The sequence below is a fragment of the Amblyomma americanum genome, chromosome 9 (assembly GCF_052857255.1).
Source record: "Amblyomma americanum isolate KBUSLIRL-KWMA chromosome 9, ASM5285725v1, whole genome shotgun sequence".
In the NCBI taxonomy this organism is placed as follows: domain Eukaryota; kingdom Metazoa; phylum Arthropoda; class Arachnida; order Ixodida; family Ixodidae; genus Amblyomma; species Amblyomma americanum.
Genome location: NC_135505.1, coordinates 34,169,011 through 34,186,792, shown reverse-complemented (window position 1 = coordinate 34,186,792; position 17,782 = coordinate 34,169,011).

Sequence of the window (17,782 nt, the reverse complement as noted above, 5' to 3'; positions counted from 1 at the left end):
TACCTGCCCAGTATAATATGGCGTGGACACTAGGATCCTGGCTTCAGGAAGGTACCTCACTGTGCTATCTACAAGAGTGACGACCGACGCTTCCCCTGTAAGATCCTCGTCCTTCACCAGGATTCTACGAACCAAGACTGTTAGCTCCGCTGTCTCTAAGCACCAATATAGGACGGTCTCATATTTGCTCAACCACCACCGGCATTGCTGGTTTCGACTTGGGTCGACTCATTTTCCAGCGGCGTTTGCTCGCCTTTCAGCTGTGGAACTTAGGGTGGCGTGACAAGTTCTACCCTAGAGTCGAGAGCGCATGCAACTCGGTCCTGCGTTTTGTGTAGGCACCCATCCAGGGTATGACTCCTCCTCTTCCAACCTTGACACAAAACCTGTGTTTTTTGGGCAGCACTACTAGTTTGACAGTCAGCTGCACTGTTTCCTATCTTGCCACAGAGAAAACACCTTACTGGCGCCTTAGATGCACCGCCATATGCTCTTGCTTTTGCTGCATCTATCTCTAGGATCTTTTGGGTTTCCTCCTTTGCCGTACTCAAATTTCTTAGCCCTTTAGCCTCGAGGAATTGGTCTGCAGTGTCGGCGAACTCTTCTAATGAGCACAACTTTCTTTCGTTCAGGAATAGCGCTAGCTTTGAGCTGCAGCACGCTAAAAAATGCTCTGTGACCAGCTTGTCACGCACTCCTTCAAAACTTTTTTCCGTGTTTGACATATAGAGCCACCTGTCAAAATAGTTCGTCAGCCTGCAGGAAAACTGCTTCGCGGTTTCCGAATCCTCAGGTTTCGCGGTGCGAAATCTCTCACGAAAACCTTCTGCCGTAAGCCTGAATCTTTGGAGGAGTGCCTTTTTGACTTTCTCGTAGTCCATGAAATCAGCAGCGGGCATCCTTCCAAACGCATTCAACGCCTCTCCAACACATGCTTAATGCCGTGGCCCATTCACTGCGCTCCCAGCCTTGCCCCAAAGCTATCCGCTCGAATCGTTGCAGATATGCATCTAAATCATCTCTCTTGCCATCGAAAGGAGCCATCAGCTTCCTTGGGCAAACTCTGGCCGGTCTAGGAGATTCTGTACCCGCTAAGGAACGCTGATCATTGTCCGTGATCTCCTCATATCCTCCCGCGACATGCGCCTGTTTCCACAAAATAAACTCCTTCTCCCGTTCTATCCTTTTCTCCTGTTCTTCTGCCTCGCGAGCTCTTTTCGCCTCGCGCTCTTCTGCTTCACGAGCTCTTTTCTTTTCTCGCTCTTCTTCCTCACGAGCTCTTTTCGCCTCGCGTTCTTCTGCTTCACGAGCGTCTGCACGTGCTTGCGCCCTTTCCTCTCTCTGCCTATCTGCCTCCTCTTTCTGCCTCTTTCCCTCCTCGTCATATAGACGCATCGACTCTTCTTTGCTTATCCCCAACTTGAGCGCCAGTACTAACGTTTTTGCCAAATCCGTACTTTCTGCCGTCGAGAGATCGGAAAAATCCGGGACAAAGCAAAAAAAGGAAAAGGAAATGTATCCTGGCCGGCTCGCCACTTATCTTTGTCACAGATCTCTCCGGAGAACATTCGGACCGAAAGAATGGACTAGGCGACGGGTGTACCTACACAAACGCATATTTAATTCATCCTATGTGGCACCCACACTAGAACACAAAACTAACACAAAGCAGGAAGACTATAAATACACACGACCCGGGCACACTGCTACTAGCGTCTACTATTAGTGTTCTACTATTAGCGGTCGGCGTTCGTGCTCACGGTTGGTTCGGTGTGGCTGCGGCGTTGTATAGATCCAGTACACTTCGTCGAGGCGGCGTTCGCCGTGCTTGGGCTGGCGTCGCCGGCGGTGTTCGACGTGCTCGGGCTGGCGTCGCTGGCTGCGTTGTACAAGCTCCAGGTCCAAGCGCCCGTAGAGATGATGCCGGTGTTGTTGGCTTTGGTGGCGGCGTCGCTAGCTGCGTCGTATAATCTCCAGGTCCAAACGCCCGTGCAGATGATGCCGGTGTTGTTGGCGTTGGGGGCACCACCCGGATGGGTGGCAACAGCGCTGGAGACACCCCTGGCTGTAGCAGGTGGTAGCGTCCTCTGTTGAATTCCCGGAACGGGCTCAGGCACGGCAGGAAGTCCACGATGCGATGTCGTAGAACGCGAGCTCATCGGAGCAGTAGCCGGCGTCGCTCTCTTCCAGCCGAAGCGTCCCTGACCTGCCGGAGCCTCCGCATCTCTGCTGTTCCCCCGTGCCTCGCTCTCGCTCGCCCTTTTATAGCCTCGGTGTTAGTCCACGTAAGCCTTGTCGTCGTCTTCTTCTCTTCTCCACCAATCATCTCTCTCCACGTCACCGTATGCTTCTCCACCAATCATCTCTCTCCACCTCAACGAATGCTTCTTCTTCCTCTTCTTTATTCTCCGGTTAATTCGCGTCGTCTTCTTCACACCTTTTTCTTTTAAAATTTAATTTAGGCTCCTTAATATATGTGACAGTTTATGTACTGCGTCATAGAGCTCGCAAGCTAGTGAATACCAGCATATGGGGTTTATATACTACATTAAAAGCTCATTAATTCGAACTTCAAGGGGACCAGAAAATTGTTTGAAATATAGAATTGGCGCTATAATGACTTGTATTTGCGCCCCACCGTGCGGGGAAAAACCCGAAGCAGTCACAATAGACACGTTACCGTGAGAAAAATGGTTAGTACTCTGCGAATTAGACACGACAGGAGAACAGCAACAAACACTACAACACATGCGCAGACTTCCAACTGTTTATTCTAGACAGGAAGACAAAAAGCTATATACGGGCGAACCTTTGCACATAACCATCACTGTCATTCACAAATGTCCTGATTAAAATCTAAACCATATTAATCAAATTTTTACTTTGCAGAAGGGCCGATAAACCCGACAGAGTACTCAGTCAGCATGTCCCCAGACACTCCATGTCAAGAAAATGAAAAAAATGAAAAAACGTAAGCAACCTAACAATCAACCTGAGTTAAGAGGGTGAAAATACGCGAAATGAGAATGCAGGTAATCCAACAGACATGAAGAGTAAAACTATGAAAACGAGACAAAATCATGGTGCGACATATGAAAAGCTAGCATGAGAGCATAGAAACAACAAAGAACACGCGTAAAGGTGAAGATTAAAAGCAGGTAGAGGAATGGAATGAGGAATAGAAAACAAGCATGACATGGACGGCGACAAAGAACAATTGTAAAGGTGAGCCTAAAACATGATAAAATTACATTTTCGGCTTTTGGGTACATACATCCAGGAAAAAAATTAGGACAGATGGAACAATTATATGCGGCCTTCTAAAAACGCGATTTCACTGACTAAAAGCAATATAGACGAAGTGCTGACACATTTTTTACCATTTTTAACGATGTGATAGGCTTCCACCACCACTCTTTCCGTCTTATCGCTCGATTTAAACAAAAAGTCAGTGTTGCGCAAATCCGACTGGCAAGGTACTTTATTCTTGCCCTTCCCTTTGCAGTTCTTACAATGATGTGCCAGATGGCCTCCCATATTGCTCTTCACTGCCAAGTTATGTTCGTGCGCCCGTTCAATGAAACACCTACCAGTCTGCCCTATGTAAACTCTACCGCATGCGAGGGGAATTTTGTACACAAGGCCCGAATCGCACTTTGTGAACCTCTTTTCGTGATTGATAGAGCAATGCGACCTGGTTCTCTTCTCTGTCGACAGCAAAGGGCAGACGCTGCTGAGCGTGATCGTTGCCGAAAATACCACCTTGACATCATATCGGTTCGACACTTTTTTGATGTGGGATACCCGGCGTATGTAAGGCATCACCTGCAGTGGCTTTTCCTTCTCTTTTTCATTCTTTTTACTGCCTTTAAGATTCTCTAACAGGCTTTCACACGCTGTGGTGATGAGGTGGGGGGGATAACTAGCTGCGCGAAAACGTTAAACTTGCTGGCTAAAGCTTTCTTCTAATTGGTAGCTGCATAAATTTACTAGGGCAGACTGGCAGGCTAAGATTACGTTGGCACGTTTTACGAGCTTAGAATGTGCGCTTCCAAACGACAGATGGTTCTCCTTGGTTCTCGGGCTGTACGACCAGCATATGTGTTGAGAGGCGAATTCGAGTGTAAGGTCAAGGTGCTGCAGTCTGTTGTCATTAGCTGACTCGTGGGTGAAGATTAAGCCCTGGGAGGAGCTGTCAAATATCCCTAAATTGTCAGTCAACCTCTCATCGACATTACCTTCTGGGGACAAGTTAAGTATAACTAGGTAATCATCAACATACCGAAAAACACGCAAAAACTTGTCACTGGACAATCATTCTAGAATGCGCTGGTCAACCGCTGACAGGTAAATATCACATAGGACAGGGGTTACAGACGACCCTATGCAAATACCGGATTTCTGCAGAAAATGTTCGCCTTTAAATTCAAGGACAGTGAAGGTATAGTAAAATTTTAACAACTCAAGAAAATGTTCCGTGCTGACCCCTGCCTTATTCTCAAAAACTTTTTCGCCACTTTCATGTGCTTTTTGGCGGATTGCATCAAACCGGCCATCATGTGGTGCAGAATAAAAAAGGTCTTGGATGTCAATAGTGAAAGCAGTAGTGGCTTTCAGCAAGCTTTGGTCCAGGTACGCCACTATTTCACTTGAGCTCCTAACGACAAACGGGTCTTTTCCGACTATCATTTCCAGGTTACGCTGTTGATAGTCCCTAACCGTCCTTTGTTAAGTATGTTTTCCGGAAGCGGTGGCTCGTAGAGGGCGCTCCGGTTTATGGGTTTTTCCGATGAAGAATACATGCAGACTACCAGTTTCTTTCTTCTTTGCTTTCTTGGCTAAAGTTTCAAGGTTCATGCTCTGCAGTAGCTTGTTTGCATGCTCTAATGCTGAGTTTTCCATATGTCGCGCCCTGATTTTGTCTCGTTTTCATAGTTTTACCCTTGTTGTCTGTTGGTTTATGGTAAGGTTGCTTACTTTTTTTCATTTTTTCATTTGCTTGACATGGAGTGTCTGGGGAAATGCAGACTGAGTACTCTGTCGGATTTTATCGGCCCTTCTGCAACGTAAGAATTTGATTAATGTGGTCTAGATTTTAATCAGGACTTGTGTGAATGACAATGATGGTTATGCGCTAAGGTTCATCCCGTATATAGCGTTTTCCTTCCGGTCTCGAATAAACAGTTGGAAGTCTGCGCTTGTGTTCTCGTGTTTGTTCCTATTCTCCTGTCGTGTCTAATACGCGCAGTACTAACCTTTTTTCTGCAATGAACCAACTAGCCCGCAAGAACGTTCTACTTCGTTATCGTGAGCCAGCGCTACTACATGTTTTTTGCGGACGAGTCTGAGAATTAAATTCATGGGATCCTAATGACAAAATGAAATGAATTGATCGTCTGGTTATGCGTCAGAATTTACTGGAATGCATTCGCGTGAGCAGCGAGCTTTAGTGCTGGAATATAGGGCACTATTTGTACTCCAAAATATGTGTATTTACGGGGCAGGGTTATAAAAATTGAAAGTAACCGGAGATGTGCATTTGCTTGCATATCTTCTGCCGAGACTCCATCAGCATCATCTACAGCTTTCCCAAGAGCTCTAGAGCATTCCGATTGGCAGAGAAGTACCCTGCGGCAACATCGAGCGCCGACGCTACTTCAAATGCACTTGGTGGTGGCATAGGCTCGTCGCCGCCGTCGGACTCGTCACTGTCAGCTGCTCTCACCGGACTTCATCCCTATGGCGTCTGAGAATATGCAGCCTCAATTATATTGGCGTCATTCAAGGGCTGTAACGTTTCCACACTGCTGTCCACCTTGCTCGCAACACCAACCAAATCTTTCTCGGTCTCTTCGGCTCGTCTCCTTCCGCTGGTTTCGTTCCGACGGCTAAACCTAGCTTGTTTCAGACTCTCCGACTCGCTCTCCATCTCTGGCCACAGCGCCTGCGATGAACCGCCCTCTTGGCGCGCTGCTCTCCTCTGGCGTCATGCCAGTAGGCGCGGCAGAGGTTGCTAGGCATGGGCGCAAGGAGCGGTGCAACCGCGGCGCGACCACCGCCATAGCAAAATTGCGACTTTGCGGCCAATGTAGCTCTCGCTACAAAAGCCTGACGGAGGTACGGCGGCAGCCCAACCACCGTACTTCTTTCCACACACCATGTGATCGTGACCCAGCAACTGCGGCACAACGAAAACCTGGAACGGCTTGCTCCAACGCATCCGAGGCGCGGGCGAGTGATCCGGCAGCGAAAACCTGATTCGGCATGCACCGGAGTGCGGGCTCCGCCAGCTTTGTGCACTCGGCTTTTTTTATTTTTCATTGTTTTACACCTCTAGTAAATTTGCAGCGCGTTGCACTCGCTATAGGTCAACTTCTGTCTACGAGAAGCGGTGTCAGCCAGGGGCCCCTAGTTCGCATTAACCGCAGTGGATGGCGACTTGTTCGAACTGTCGGGAGTTTCCACCCGTTTAAATACACAGGGCTATGCCGGGACCCGGGCGTCAGTTCGAAATAACCGAGTTCGAATTAACGAGCTTTTACAGTATCAGGAACAAATGAAACGCAAACAAGAGAACTTAAATGCCAACACAAAACTAGTAGTATATTAGCTCCTGGAGAGGAAAAAAAATTAATAGGGATTAGCTATGTGAATCCCGGATATACAAAACGAAAGCGAGATTGGGGTCTCCACTGACCCACGGAGCCGGTTGTGCGCCTTTCCTTTGTGAAAATGAACGGCATTTGCAAAGTTGTCAACGCCAATGAACCCTATGAACGCTGTCGGCTCACTTGTTTTGTTTGGTTTTTCCGGACAGAAAATGGCACAGTAACGGTCTCACATATCTCGGTGGACACCCGAACCGCGCCTTAAAGGAAGGGATAAAGGAGAGAGGGAAAGAAGAAAGGGAAAACTGAAAGTTCGATTCTTGAGAAAATGCGCCGCGCTGCGCAGCGGTGGAACACCAGTGGCTCGGTGCTACTAATGGCGCATGCGTAGTAGTGACTACGGAGCGAAAGAGAGAGAAATCAGGCAACGGAGCCGGCGGCGGCCACCTGCGCAGTGCGTGACGTCACTCGTGCTCCGACGTACGCTGGCTCACGCGAAGCGCGGTGTATACTAGCGTAGTGAAGCTTTTCGCTTCAATACCCGCAAGCTTGAGTAACTCCTCTAAAGGACAGACAGTCTTCATGCCTTTGAAGAAATTAACCTGCGCTATATTAGAGCTTCAACTAAAATCTTCTGATTTGGCTGTGTGTGCTTAAATCATCTTGTCTGCATTTCATTTGTTGTGATAGCAGTGTTGGTCAGAAGTCTTAAAGCCAGAGCTTTCAGCTGCAGCAAAATGAATGTTCTTAGAATGTTCCGTGTAGTGCATCATTCAAAACACAAGGAAGCTTCTCTACCGCAAGAAGAAACCTTCGGCTAGCATTTGAAGGTCATTCGGTATTTAAAGGGACCATGACAGCCTATTGCGAACCATACCCTACTTAACGCATTTAATTCTCAACACGTTATACTAAAATTGCCCCTAGCTTCAGTTGATTCTGTGCAGTAAATATTGTTAAAACGATTTTTTTAGTTTCTTCTGCGAACTGGTTGCTGCTCTGGCAACCTCTGATCGCTGACGTCACAAGAGCGTACCCGTCCCGCGTCGTCTGCTGCGCGCTGTTGAGGTGTATTGCATGCACTCTGCAGACGGCGGTCGCTCGAAAAGATTTCATTTTAAGCTTATCGAAATAAAACGCATTTTCAGTGTTTTCTTTTCGAAAGCCTTCAGCTTAGTACGCGAGCTATGTGATCCTTAGGTAAGCCGACTTGCTCTTGGCACTCTTTTTCTGATTGTTCAGCAAACAGAAATCGATGGACCCCTGCTTTACTATTTACGCTCAGCCATTGCGTGAGAGTAACAGCAACAACAACAACTCCGAAACATCTTATTTTTATGTTACGAGTGTGGTCTCTTTTGAACAGTCAAGTGCTCCCGTACGTATGTGAAAAGCGGCGCGTTCCGTGCATGCCTTCGCCGATGTGCGCCGTGAAAGCCGCGGCGTTTTGTAGCTGGCTACGAATTACTTGTCTGCTATTCATCCGCTCGCTAATTAAGTTCAAATTATCAGAAGTTGGCACTAGAGTAAATATGAGGCACGAAAAGAGCAGAGTAAAGTGCCGAATAAGACGACTTCCCCGCTGCATGTGCGCATTTGTAAGTCGAACATAAATTTCCTTCGGCTCGCAGAACCTTTTTGCATGCACCAAGCCGCTTGTAAATCCCTACGCGATTCGAATGCTTGCACTGCCCGCACCGGTGAATAGTCGCCGCCGTCTAATTCAGTGCTTGAGAATAATAGGACATCATTTGCCGTTTGCTGTGCGTGCGCATTGTGCTCTTGGAATGCGACGATCACGCGAAGTGCAGCCCCACGCTGGAGTTATTTACATAGCTGCGCGCTAACAGTACTGTTCGTTTGCTTGGCATAGAACGCAAGGTGAGCTCTGCTTATCTTAAATATTGCGCAGTATTGCTCACAAATTCTAGTTTTACTCATTTACACACTGTGATAACAATGCAATAAGCGCCGCTGATGCTATATCTCCTGCTTGGGAAACGCTTCGCGTAGAGCCGGCGCTTGCTGCTAATTGTATCTGCTTCCTCTTATGTCATCAATAATTGATTTTAAATCGCTTTAGCTAAAAATACGTTCGTACAATAGTTGAATTAATGAAAACAATCATATTTGTTGTTCACAATCGACGCCGACGGCTGCTGCCGGCTGCCTTCAGCACATACTGTGAAGAACGGGTCACATGCCGACACTTCCCCCTTATTGTACTCGCGCCCTGCGATGTAGTCAGTCCCCTAGCAGCACAGGTCATCGGCCCAATATTGCAACAGGATGATCCCATCCTGCTCCTTTGTAGGGCCGGCCTTTGCCAATACGGCTCCAATGTTGGCCCAATTACTTGTGCTGCTTGGGTCGCCTCTTTGGGGGAACTGTAGCCAAAACTGCGCTCAACAGATGTTTTCAGGCGAAAAAAAACATTCGAATTCGCTTTCCGCAGTCGCCGAAATCGCATACAAGAATCCTGCGTACTCGCTATGCCTCGTCACGAAGGGGGCCGGCGGTCCACCGTCCACCGAAATTCAAGAATCTAGGGCTTGATTTAACTAAATCATTTCACAATGTTTCGCACGGAGCTATTCTCACTAACCTCTCCCTACTAAATCCTGGTACCGTACCTACGAGTATATACGCACCTTCCTCTCTGGTCGTACAGCTGAAATTAGCTTTGGCTCTCTCCTCTCGGACCCTATAGCTTAGGTAGCAATGGTACCCCCCAAGAATTCGTTCTCTCCCGCTTTCTCTTCAATGTCGCCTTGCTCACGCTACCTTCAAAATTAAACACCATCCCCCGGCTCTTCCATACCTTATACGCAGGCGACATCACCCTCTCGGTTTCAACAGGCAACGATGCTGAGGTTGAATCCACAATTCAACAAGCGGTGGATGTCATTGAGAGCCAAGTAGCCGGAGCCGACCTCTCGTGCTCACCTCAGAAATCCGAGCTGCTGCTTATTCGAGGTCAGGCCGGCCCCCACGGCCATCCTCCCATCTGCATTACTGCTAGTGGCCAACTCATACGCGAAGTATCCACCATTAGGGTATTGGGGCTTCTCATACAGAGCAATCGGAGAAACACCGACACTCTGGCTAAGCTCACAGTCTCTGTCTCGCAGACCGTTAGCCTAATTCGTCGCATTGCTAATAAACATAAAGGCATGCGAGAGGCTGACCTTCGACGTCTTATTCAGGCGTTTGTTCAGTCGCCTCACATATACCCTCGTTTACCTCTACCTTAGCTGCCAGGAACGGGACCGCGTTGACTGCCTTATTAGACGGGCATACAACGCGGCTCTGCATCTCCCCCACCCGACCCCCACGTATATGCTGCTGGCATTAGGGGTCTACAACCCTGTGACGGAGCTCTCGGAAGCTCATCTCACCGCTCAGTCCGAGCGTCTCGCTCACACCTCCACGGGGCGTCACATTCTCGGCAAGCATGGAATAAGCTTCGAAACGACCATCGCCGACAAGGCCCAGCTTCCGTCCCATATCCACAGCAACCTTCTCGTTACCCCTCTCCGGAAAAACATGCACCCAGATTATCATGTCGCTCGCCGCAAGGACAGGGATAAGTCTGCACATAAAAAGTATATAACAGATCAGACAGAGGTCTACATCGACGCTGAATACTATGATCGCGATGCTTTTTCGCTCGCGGTTGTAACCTACTGTGGACGGCCGTTGGGTGCGTACTCCATTCCCATCAGATCCTCTGAAGAGGCCGAGGCGGCGGCCATAGCCTTGGCGATGGTCTCCACCTCTGCAGAAACCATCTTCAGCAGCTCTAAATCTGCGGTTCGTAATTTCGCCAAAGGCCGGGTCTCCCCCGTCACCCTATCTCTCCTCCGCTTCACCAAGGACCAAATCCACCCGATCCAATATAGCTGGGTCCCTGAGCACTCATCCCATCAAGAGAACGAAGTGGCGCACAATCATGCCCGAGGATTCATTGACCGGGATGTGTTGTCGCCCGTCCTGCGGACGGCGAGAGATCGTGTGGTTGCATTTCATGACGTAACCATGCACTACCGTTTAGGTAGACTTCTCTATCCCCTCGCACATATTTCTCTCACCAAACCCCAAGAGGTTGCGTGGAGGCAACTCCAAACGAACACCTTCCCCAACCCCGCGATATATGCCCGCATATACCCTGGCGTCTACTCTCCCTCCTGTAAACTATGTGGCCAACATGCCACTCAATCCCACATGCTCTGAGCTTGCCCTCAGGACTCCCCTCCACCAAGTTTGCAGCTCTCGAATCCAGACCAGTGGGAGGCCGCATTGCTCAGTTCTGACTCAGACACACAGACCTGGGTTGTGACAAGAGCTCTTGAAGTCACCGAACGCCACGGGCTCATGACCACTTGATGGGGCTATAACCCCACACCAACTGCTAACTTGGTCGACGAAAATAAAGTTTTTCCTCCTCCTCCTCGTCAAGAATCTGGCAAAAGTTATCCGCTGATTAGTAAGAAAGTGTGAAGATATTAAATCCAGCCGCTCGTTTTGTTTTTTTTTCGATAAGGATAAGGTACAAAAGCGCAGTTTTTTGGGCCGTCTATTCACCGCTTGTGAAGCTTTCGCTCGGCCGCACAAGCCCAGGCGACAAGCGACAAGCGGCACCATCGAGCGACGTTTTCTGCCCGTGTCGCTTTCCTCACCGACAGGTTCTGTGCGCAGGCACCGAATGAAAGCACATCGCGTATGTCGCCGTGGCTAGCATCAGGTACGGTAAGTTTTTAAATTCTTAAGTTAATAGAATGTCATACCACCTAGTCTCCCACCACACTCTGCCAGTTCCCACTGAGTTCACTTTTTACGCTACTGCGATACTGAATCGTTGGCCGTGCTGGCTTCGTCGTCGGTCAAGCTTGACAGACCAGTGCGTAAGTGACAGCATTTGCGTACCAATCAGCCCATCGACGGTCGATCGCCGTCGTATCGGCCTATAGGGTGGCCGGACATTACCTATACCGAAGAAAATCTGCGTTACTGTTATTAACGCTTTTGCGGCACCAGTCATATATGGGGGCGACTACTACTTCGATAGGCCGCGGAAGTACAGGGGACAAGATACCTCGCGGCACACATTGCAGGAACGAGAGCAGACGACGTTGCTCCATGTAGGCCTCAGTGACATCACGATGGCATTCAATATGGCGGGCGCTACCGGTAGGAGAAGTTTCCCGTTCTCAAATTCGATCGCATTTTTTTTAATATACAGCGCGTCCAGGGCAGCCAAATTTTGGAAACTGAATCATAAGCTGTTGTATTAGTTACTGAAGCACAAAACAGCAAAATGAAGAACGACCATGCCATGGCCCCTTTATTTGTGCCTTAATGGCTCTGTTATTCGGCTGAAGCAAAACGTCTTTGGCCTTAAAACTTGTGACCAAGACTGTACATGCTTTTCTCCATCTATAACAATACTTGCACGTGCCTTTATCATAAAGGCCGCAGCCTAGTGCACACAGGTTACGAGCATGACGCATAAGTATATATAGTTCAACAGAAGCACAGTACCCGCATGGTCACATTTGATTCTTGAATGCCGGAAATTGCTGTATATTAAGGATTCAAGAGACAACATGCGTGCGGTTGCATGTGTTCATGTTCAGCATTTTTAACAATGAAGAAAAAAATGTTGAACCAGCCAAGAAATATATTAAGCGGATAAGTGGAGGTGTACTGGCAATAGGCTGAAAACTGGGGCTCGTTGGTAATGCATTTTCACTATGGAAAGCACTAACTTTGACAGAATGAGCGCTTATGAACTGCTCATTCTGTTGGTTATCTCTCTCGTCTTGGGTCGTTCTGTTAATGTTAGCACTTTTCATTGCAAAAAAAAAAAAATACCGACAGTTCTGTGGTTGCAACATCACTTTTCGTGATGATTACAACTCAAGCACTGGCACACACTAGCACTGCAGTCAATTACCCCAAGATATAAGAAATTAAAACAAGTAGAAAAAATACAAATAAAGGTTATTTTTGGCACGATTTTCAGTGCACCAATCTCAATGTTTTGGCACAAAGGGCAGCTTGCACATCTTAAGACCAGCATCTATGCCGCTGAATGATTCTGCGAACTTTTACTTTCTAAAAAGAAAAAAAAACCTGTGCACAAAATAGGCTGTTGTGTGAAAATGTTCACCGTCTACAACAACACACTGCTTGCATACCTTTGCAGAGATCTTCAAAAGTGATGGACTTGTTTCGACCATCCAGAACATCCAGCACGGAATTGGAGCTTGTCAAGAACAGCAATCTGCCAACCTGACAGTTTAAACGGAGAATCCAATGATTAGCCGAAGAAAGAGGTCTTAAGTCATTACTAGCTAAAGTAGCAATTACCCTCTTGTGTCTCAAAAAGTTCTAAAAGCAACCCAGGAAGGCCTCATTGGGAATACCAAACACGTAGGCAAAACAACATTCTTAAGCAGTTGATACTAATAGTTCTCCTAGTCTGTATTTTTCTGTTTTACTACACGAGTCAGCCTACCATGAAAACGAGAATGGATTGCTGACCTGTAAACCACTACACTGAAGTGTTAATATATGCCACTGCTGGCAAAGTACTGTCCGCTGAATAATAGCGTAACAGTGAAGAGAAGTATTCTACTGTAACGGATTCATGAATGACAAGACTTCCACCACAAGAGTTGCAGAAACAAATATCAAGAAAAATTTCCCACTAGCTTTTCTGAACCAAGGAAAAGGAAAAGCGTAAAAGCATACAACCACACAAGATGAAAGCACAATACTCAAGAGCTGTCCTTTCTTCTTGTGTGGTTGCATGCTTTTGCACTGCTCCTTTTCCTTGGTTCAAAATGCACCAATTAGCCCCCCCCCCCCCCCAAAAAAGATTTACTGAAGCACCAACTATTTGTGGCACCCATAACATAAAGCCTCTCTGTCAGCTGCTTTCAGACTTCCCATTAAATATTTTCTCATTACTGATGCACAGCTCGATCCAGCCATCCTTTCGGATAGGTAATTTCTGCCGCACAGAGCAGTCATCATGATGCCATGGTTGCAATGTTTACATGCTCTGTACAATCCGATTACACAAAATCATAAATATAAGTAGCAACCTTTGTGAGGCACTTAATGCAAAGGGTACACAAATGGTAACATGTCAAACAAGCCAGCTTGTTTACTAAAGCTTGCAGACTACTCATTTGCTGCTTTTCTAACCTGAGCTGTTTCTACCGAATAAAACGTAACCAGTAATTACTAGATAGCCTATCAACATTCTTGTAAGTCACCATTAAGAGTTAACCTCCAGCCTGAAGTCAAATTTTGAAATGAATCTACGAGAGAAATGTCCCACCTGTATGCACGTGAACGTTCATTATCAAAAACTTTACTTTTAATACAACCGCCGAAAGAAGCGTTGCAGTACTGCGACCCAGTAGTAAAGGCAAACATTTCTTACCTGAAGGGCAGCCTTTTTTTCGACCATATGTTTCAGGGGAACATGAATTCCCTGAATGGATCGAGCCGCTGTCAGATGCAGCTTTCTGGCGTTTTCCTCGTCCTGCAACAAAAACCCATCCACGCATCCCATCCCATTCCTTCCCATTCCATCCCATTCCATCCCAATCCATCCCATCCCATCCATCCATCCATCCATACATCCGTCCGTCCGTCCGTCCGTCCGTCCGTCCGTCCGTCCGTCCGTCCGTCCATCCATCCATCCATCCATCCATCCATCTATCCTTCCATCCATCCATCCATCCATCCATCCATCCATCCATCCATCCATCCATCCATCCATCCATCCGTCCGTTCGTCCATCCATCCATCCATCCATTCATCCATCCATCCATCCATCCATCCATCCATCCATCCATCCGTCTTTGCGTCTGTCCGTCCGTCCATCCACCCCCCCCCCCCACCCACTCTTCGCCCATCCGTCCGTCTATGTCGTAGTCGCAGCAAAAGTAGGCGCGAAGACGAACTGGGCAGTTGTTTTTTGGTCGTGTTTGCGTAGTGCATGTGTTGCGCTTGCTTTGGAGGATTCAGTGGCATGCTTAGAGCAATCAGTGTGGCTGCGTAACGGCCTACACGCTCCGCCACAGGTGACAACGCAGACCTACACTTTTTTCCGAATCCTCCAGCGGGTGGGAAACTGCAAGGCTGTTCCTCACGCTGGGAAAGCTGTGAACAGGATAGTCAAGCTTGGTAAAATAACAATAGATATTTTTTTACAGCATTGGCACTCCAACCCCTATTGCTATTCACCTATGAACCATGACTTCGTGGATACCGTAGGCGCCATGCTCCATAGACGCTGGGTTCTTTTCAGAGGCTGTCGGTCGCAGCGATGGAAGATCCATCTGGGGGCATTGGAGGTTTAGAGAGAGCAACGTGTGAACCGCACAGCGTAATACTCTGCTCGAGTCTTGCACAACGCTCAAACGAAACGGATTGGTGCACTGTCGCTCCTATCCTTCCTTTTGAACGTCGCGCCACAACATCGCTCTGCGCTATTTCAAACTCAGCGATGCTAGTTCATCCAAAAATGCATGCAGCGGCTACTGCATACCATGGCTTTGTGCTCCTTAACACAATCATGTCTTTCTACACACACAGAAAACGTCAAAGCCTTCGCAATGAATGTGTGCTTAAACCAGCAACACAACCGCGAGCTCGAACAGCTCAGTTTTATTAAAAGTGCGCGCTTTAGAATAAACACCTTAAATTTTTCGCACCAGACTCTGTATGCAGTGCGCTAGAACAACCAATGCCGCGTAATTTCTAGTTAACCGGCCCAGAATAACCAGCGTCTCACTCACCTACGAGCTAGAGTGAACTGGAAGAGAGGTAGTGTGCTCACTGGTCAGGCTGTAGTGAAGCCGCCGCTTTTGCAAAACCCACTTTTGCTGTCGTGTTCACTGCAGGAAGGCAGGGAAAGAGGTCCAGACGTATGCGGGATAAAATGCCGTGTTATTGCCAAAAGGTAGTGCATGCCCGGAGTAAACCAGCTTGCATCATGTGTGTTGTTCAACATCAGTAAATGAAGTTTTCATAAAATCTTCAATCACTCGAACACATAGCGAGTGAAGCGCTTGGAGCGCAGGTTCACAGCGGCCGCCACTTTGCGATCACAAGAGCTCATCAGCTCAAGTTTCGGACTCGACGGTGAGCATCGTCCTACCAGGTCTACTTAAAACAAAAGCTTTGAGCCACCAGTTGAGCTACGGCTACTAAGTGTTGCTTTATTACAAATTTTAAAGCAAACAAATATCTCTTCAGATGAATGCTAATGGTGGCTGTGAAACTTCAAACAACCTTGCAGTTCATTTCGCGACTCGCTCATTATTTTTTAATCGTCTGTACCTACACATCACTTTGAATTTGCATCCAGTAACTCCTCTGCCGTAACATCACGCCAAAGGTTTTCAGCAGATGTGAAGTGAAACAGTACATGAAGCCCTTCTTCATCAAATGGGGCAAAGAAAATTTTATTTGCATCGTTTGAGATAAGCAAACAGGGAAAGCAGCTGTGGTAGTGGTTCAGCTACGGCTCAACTTCTAATCCTTGGCCCGTTCACATCTGCTAGGAGTGTTCACTCTTTTCACAAAAAGTGTGCCTGACTACAACGTAAAAATTTACAATTTGCTTGGATAGATCTGCGTAAAAATGGCAACCAAGCTCTTTACACAGCCTTGCACTTTACACAGCGTAGGTGACCCTAATGTCATAAAGTAGTTTGGCTGCAGATGGCGTGTTGTAATTCCCGGCATCGCCTTCTATGCCACATTATTAGAATCGATTTTGAAGGCTTCCTTCAAATGACCCATGCAGACCTACAAACCAAGATTATTGAAAATACACAGGTGCGTCTATCACAAGTACTCTTTCAAGGTCTCATGTGTTGCTAAAACGACACTGCAAATAGACAACAGTGAAAATAAATTACGTGACAATCTGGAGTGTTGAATGGACCCTTCAAAATAGAGTTCCATAGACACTTGGTCAGATGGGGGAAATATGACACAAAGAATAGGCTCCTTGAATGGTTCACAAGATGTCGCAGCTTGCATTTCACGGAGGATGAGAGAGAGAGAGAGAAACTCTTTAAAAGGCAGAGAATTTAGCCGACGTTTCAAAATCGCTGGCATGCTACTCTGCGTGGGGAACGGAATTTGGGAGGCAAAGACGAAGGAGAGGAGTGCGGGAAAGGTTAACTTAAAGAAAGAAAAAAAAGGGGGCAGAACATAAAAGGCGGCCAGTAAATGCCTACTAAGGGTCATCGGAGAGAAATGATGAAACATGAAATGATGATGTGCAAATTGGGAAAAATGGCCAAACAAAGTTCTGTATGAAAAGTGCATGAGGGCAACATGCTAGATGAAATTATAGCTTGTCGAGATGTCCGTTTTTTTTTTAGATATGCACAAATGTTTATAGAATGCCTCTGCTGCCTTGGGCAGACTGAGGGACCGAAAACACTGTCCATTGTTAGAGGCAATCTGGGGAGCTTCTCCATACACTGCTCGTAGTACGCACGCTCGTCAGCATACGAAGGGCGCTCAGGTAGGATATGTTCCAAAGATTATATCGAGCCGCAGTTGTCACAAAGCGGACTGTACGTTTTACTGAAACGGTATCGCAGGGCGTTTGTAAACGCAGCGTTCAGGTGAAGTCCGTCATAAAGTGTTTCAAGGTGGGGAGTAATTCTGCGTGCAAGTCTCGATCTCCGATGTGGGTCGACTGAGTAAAGAAAGTAGTAGTGATGTGCTGGCAAGCTCCAGAGCCGATACATTTCTTCTACATTTGTTCTGCAAATGGCTCGAGGACGATAACCATGCGATAGTCAGAAAGCACTTGCTGCTGGTCAGCCTATTCATATCTTCTCAAATCAACAAATTCTTCAAAAATACCGGCTGTCCTCACAGATAAATGCTCAAACAGCTTTACTTCAATAATTATCAAGAACCGATGCCTCTTGTACGGGTCAAAGCCAGCCGTCTTTTTCTTTAGCGCCCTCAAAACGGCGCGACAAAACCGAACGATGATTGGTAGGAGACCATGTGGCGCTTTAGAGTAGATTTGCCCGGCAAACGCAGTATGTTTTTTCTCAGCTAGGTGCTCGTACAGCCTTGGACTTCTCGTTTTCATCATGGTCCATTTGAGCGGCCACTTT